Source organism: Protopterus annectens, chromosome 6.part0 (genome assembly GCF_019279795.1).
Source record: "Protopterus annectens isolate FY-2018-M chromosome 6.part0, PAN1.0, whole genome shotgun sequence".
Lineage (NCBI taxonomy): Eukaryota > Metazoa > Chordata > Ceratodontiformes > Protopteridae > Protopterus > Protopterus annectens.
Window position 1 is genome coordinate 1,144,257,596 of NC_056737.1, and position 6,000 is coordinate 1,144,263,595.

The following is a 6,000-nucleotide window of genomic DNA, read 5'->3' on the forward strand; positions in this document are numbered from 1 at the left end:
CATTTTCTCGCTATTAAGAGTGAATGACTGGATGTGCTCCCCAGACCTGCAGGATGCATACTACTCAGACTGTCAAACCTCCACAACCGAGAATTAGAAGTTCTATGCTGTCAGAAGCTATCTGAAGGAATGTTTCTTCAACAGCTAGGTTCACTAGCTGCATCCATTACCTTGGTTCCTATTTCAAGATACTACATGAGGGTGCTTCAGTGGACCCTGGTAGTGCAGTGGTCCATCAGACCTCAACCATTGAGTTTCTGGTTATGCCTAACATACATATGCAGAATGCACATCCAGTGGTGGCTCGAATCCGCTATGGTAACACAGGGTTGCCCATTCATACATCTTTCAACCAAAGCCACAGTGATCATGGATACTTCCCAATTGGGCTGGGGGGCACTGCATGAGAAAGACTGTCCAAGGCATGTGGTCCTCTCTCAGACCGCTCTTCATTTCAGCATTATAGAGATAAGGGCAATTCTCCTAATGTTGCAAGCCTTTCAAGATCACATCCCACAAGGAGTATTATCTATCCAGATGGGCAACATGTTGGTAGTTTAGGACATCAACAAATGGGGGAACCCGCTCATATCCATTTTTTTTTAAATGTGATGAGGGTTTGGCAGTGGGTGAGATATTTCAACTGCTTTCTAAAAGCAATGCACATTCCAGGGAAATCTAATGTTCTAGCAGACAGGCTGAATACATCTATCCTATTGCCTCATGAGTGGTCCCTAAGTCTGAACAGTGGTAGAGCAGATTTCTGTCACTAGGGCTGACTGCAGTAATCTCTCTGCTTCCCCTCACAGTACAAAGTGCAACAGGTTCTTTGTCATAATCCCCCAGAGATGAGTCACTGAATTATACTCTGACTCACATTTGCTCTCCTGCCAATTCCTATATGCTTTTCCTCTCACTCTGCTGATTCCAGAATTTATACATGAAGTATCAGAGAGGGAGATCATGGTAATCCAAATTGCCCACTTCTGGCCTCGACAAGTATGGTTTCCTACCTCAAGCCTCATCTGATGCACCCCCCCCCCCCTTGGGTGCTGGAGCCCAGCCTGAATCACCTTTCTCATCCTTCTGGAATGCCTAATACAGACATTCAAGCCCTCAAATTAGCTTCTTGGTTTCTCCATTTCCAATGATAGCTAATCAGTCCAGGCTTTCTTCCCAAGTAGTCCACATTCTTACATCCTCTCAGAGGCCATCTACCAAGGAGATTTACAAAAGCAAGTGAAAAGGGTTTTCTGTTTGGGCCTCCCTGAGGAATTTAGATCCCTTTTCATCTCCCCTTCCAGCTGTGTTAGATTTTACTATCTTCTTTTTTTCATAATGGGACCAGCTGTTCTGTTATTAAAGTCAAGTTAGTGGCCATTTCAAGTTTTCACTTTGGAGAAAATCAGTTCCGTATCACCTCTCTCAGATTATCTAAAGCTGTCCCAAGGGGTACTTTCCTTCTCAGAATCCCCCCTGAGGGATAATTCACCCCCTTGGGATATTGCTATTATGTTTCAGGCATTAACAAGACCCCTATTTGAACCTGCAGCTAAGGTGGATCTCAATTTTCTAAAGCAGAAAACATTGCTTTTGGTAGAAATTCCTTCTGCCATGAGGATATCGGAGCTTCAGGCTCCTTCTTACAAGCTTCTATACCTTATTTTACACAAGGATAGAGTTTCTTTAGAAGCTAATCTTTATTTCATACCAAAGGAGCCTACCAAGATTTTCTTAAATCAAACCATCAGTCTGTCAGTTTTCTTTCCCAAATTTCCAATAAAGGAGAATACATGCTGCATCTGCCAGATGCCCATCATCAGTTACATTTTTACATTCACCATACTCAAGACATTAGGAAGTCTGATCAACTCTTTGTGTCCTTCTCAACAACCAAAGTAGGTCAGGGAGTCTCCAACCTAGGGGGTTATCTGGTTGCATTTTGCACACTTATAAAGAAAGGAACCTGGCTTTATCCAAACCCATCAAAGCTCACTCAACTAGATCTGTGTCCACCTCAACTACTTTCTTTTCAAGGGCCTCCATTGATAACATTTATGCAGCTGCTGCTTAGTACAATGTTCATTCCCTAATTTGCCATTATAAATGGGATTTGCTCTGTAGAAGCAGAGCAGATTTTGTTTCAACCATTCTCCAGAATATCCTTCCATGAGACCACCCAAGAGTTTCACTAGCTGGAGACTCTGTCCCATACACTGAGGAATGGACAGAAGAGAAAACATCAGATACAACAGTTATGTACTTACCAGAACAATTGATTTGCATTGTCTGCTTTCATCATTCCTCAGCTACCCACCCTCCTTTCCTGCTAGCTTGAACTGAACTCATTACATCTTTTGCTTCTGGTAAGACTGAACTTGCCAGTGCCTAAGGCTATCCCTTTGCACTTTTAGCTCCATACCAGCCTATGAGTTGATTTCCCTTTTGGGTTACATTCTAGGTTATGAGAATGAACTTCTTTGTCTTTTATGATCGTTTTTTTTGCTTGGGCAAGCTTGATCTGAGGTAATGTTAAGGTTTGCGGGGAGTTGTGGGTAAGGGAAGAAGCTTTGGATCCAAAGTCTTGAGTGCATTCAACCAGATCTGAGGTAAGATCTGAAGACCCATACAGTGAGGAAGGATGGAAGCAGACAACACAGATCTCTCACTATGGTAAGAACATAACTTCTGTTTATCTGGCAGTTATGGTGGATGCATTATTTAATGAAGTTAGAGAAGGTAGGCCTGCTATGTACAAGCTATGTTGAAAAATGAATACCTCTGATGTTTAGAATAAGGATAAGAATAAAGATTATAAGATGGCTTTATTAATCTCATCATCTGTGGATGAGAGAGCAGTTAAGGCTCTGGTGAAACAAAACTGAAAAATGTTTTGCTGATTTTCCAGATACGTTAAAGTAGGTTTTCAGCCTGAATTTATCACAAATAGAGGTAAACATTTAAAAGATGTGTTTCAAAACAAACTATAATTGTAGTACAATTAATTAATTGAACCATATTGTAGAGGAGTTGCCTGCTGGACCACAGAGAATGATAAGTTAAAGGCTGAGGCCACTACTTTTCCAAACATTATCAGCCTTATGGTCTGAGTCATTTATATTTGGTGGAGGGGTGGAAGCTATTGTTAAAGCAGCAGGATGTGTCATTGTTACACCAGCACTCCGGGCTACCACCCCACTGCCTTTGCAAGGACACAGAGGTAGCATGGTTGGATGTCACCTTCTCGGGACCTCTCCTTTTCAGTCAGCATGTGAAAGATTAGAATAAGACCATCACTGCTACAAGTTTAAACTTTCACTTTCTACAACTCATTTTTAATAGGCCACAGAAGAAGCAATGCACCATGTGGTTCTAGCTTAGAACACAACTTCAGCAGCAATAGCAGGAGAATGCTGGAAAGAGACAATTCCCTCAGTCTGATTTCCAGTAAGGGCATGGATCCTGAAGTTGGGGTTCTTGGTTCTCCATAGAAAGCTACAGACAGCCTCAGGGTGGACGGCAGCACTCTTAAGACTTTGCCAAGGTGTTCTTGATACTCACCAAGAGGCTGCAGTTAGTTCCAGGGTGGATACCAACAGGCCTGAGACTTTGCCATGTCTGAACTCAGTTTTGGTAGACCTTTTCCTCCAACTGAATTCTTGGAAGATATTTCAAATGAGGCTAAGGAGATAATTTCAAGTGGTTACACCATACCATTTCTCTCCAAAACCACAAATGTCATACTGCTTTGGCCAGATATCCCAGCCCATCAGAATCACGTAGCAAGATGGCAGGTTTTGAACTCCCCCTCCCCTTCGTGCAAAAAAAAAAAAAAAAAAAAAAAAAAACATCCAGAAGACTCTACCAGGCCATAAAAGGTTAGGATATTTTCCAGATTATTAGTGACAATGACAGCAAAGGGCTTCAGATCCATTTTAGATCTTACTGGCCTGAACACCTTTATTCTGGAAAAAAAATAGCACAAAATAAACTGCCATGATGCTTGAGATCTTCAGGCAAGTCTCTACTGGAGCAGACTACCCTGAGATAATAAAGGCTTTCATTTGTTGAAGACACTGTATCCTGTGAATAAAGGCATTTCTGTGTTCCTAGGATTGAGACCGTCATTACCAAGTCAAGGACCCTTCCGTTTGGTGTCATATCTGTCTCATGTTGTAGCAGCTTACCAAATACTATACATGTATCTAAGATTTTCCTATAAGTAGGTGACTGCCTATTTTCCATTCCTTTTGCTGTGGAATGGAGAATAGAAAGGACTCTCTGCTCAAATTATTTGATTCCCTTAGCAAAACAGTGAGCTTCTCCATGTCCCACTTAATCCCAGGTAAGATTCACACTGGATGCTACTGTACATCAGGCCTTTCTGCCCCAGGTTTTTTTATCTTACTGATCCCTGAACTGGCATTTACTGAAGCTAAAATGTATTTTGCATTACCTTAGAAGAATCCTCGTGCTTTGCTTTTTTAATGTTGCCTCTTCTTGACTTTATTCATTTTTATCCACATTGAACACACTCAAGAAATCTGAAAAAAAACATATCTTCGAAAATGGAAGATATTTGTATTTTTGACAACTTCTCAGTGTGTATATCTTTTGGATTATTAATTTCCAAGAATCTTCGACTACTTCATCTTTTTGAAGGATAAAATAGGCCTGTAGTCCATTGATATTTATATGTCTGCAATATCAGCATCCTTGCTGTGTTTCTTCATACCTTCTGTATATTAAATAAGGGGGGTGGGGGGCATAGCCCCCACATAATTTTAATGTATTCACTATTATAAGAAGGTATATCCATTAGAAAATGCATTGATATATATATATATATATATATATATATATATATATATATATATCTTTAGTAAAAACTATTGGCATAATGTGGGGGGCTGTGCCCCACCCCTTATTTAATATTCTCACTCCAGGGTTGCACTGCAGTGGGGCAGGGGCTATATTCCATTTTCAACCAAGTGAGTTTTCAGTCAAGTGAGCTTTCAGTGAAGTGAAATGCCTGGAATCATTTTCGACTAAGTGTAATTCGACCAAATGTATGGAATCCATATACATATATATATATATGTATATATATGTATATATATATATATATATATATATATATATATATATATATATATATATACACACACACACACACACACACACACACACACACACACACACACACAGAGAAAGAATTGTAGGGCAACTGGCTGAATGTTATTTTCAGTGAAAGATGAGCCACTGAATCCAAATAGTTAAAAGTCTATTTCACTGAAGAAAACGGGTCTATATTATAAACCGAAAGCGCTAGTCAGCGAACGCTCACATGAGCAAAAATGCCGGAGATCGAACTTCGTATTGTGGGGTGCTGCCCCCCACACCCCCCTCTAACTATATATTCCAACTCCGAGGTCACACTACAGTGAGGAAAGGGGCAAATATCCCACTCCTCACTGTACCCCAACCCCACAAACACCCTTTCGAACTCTGGCATTTTTGCTCATATGAGCGTTCGCTGAGTAGCACTTTCGGTTATATAATATAGACCCAAAGAAAACAACTGATAACACATCATACAGTCAAGCTCACCCAATGGAAAATTTTAGAACTATATTACAGCTTTTGCTCCCCCATTACTTAAATATAATAACTCATAGAGGACAAAAAGAGCAAGTACCACTCACAGAGAACTATTGCCAGCACCCAAATAAAAACATCAGCAAGGATTATACATAGGTAAACCCAAGCATCATGTAAAGCTTATTTACTTCTGCATATTTCTACTTCTGTATTACAGAACTATACATAGCTACGTCGTGGTTGATGAAATTGACTTTACCCTGGCCAAAGTAGTACAGCACTTGCTAAGTAAGTTTTCAACCGTTTGGATTCAATGATTTGTTGTTCAGCAGAATGAATATTCATCCACGTATTAGGGACAATATTCATTCAGTACAGCCACACTTCTCCCTGCAGAGA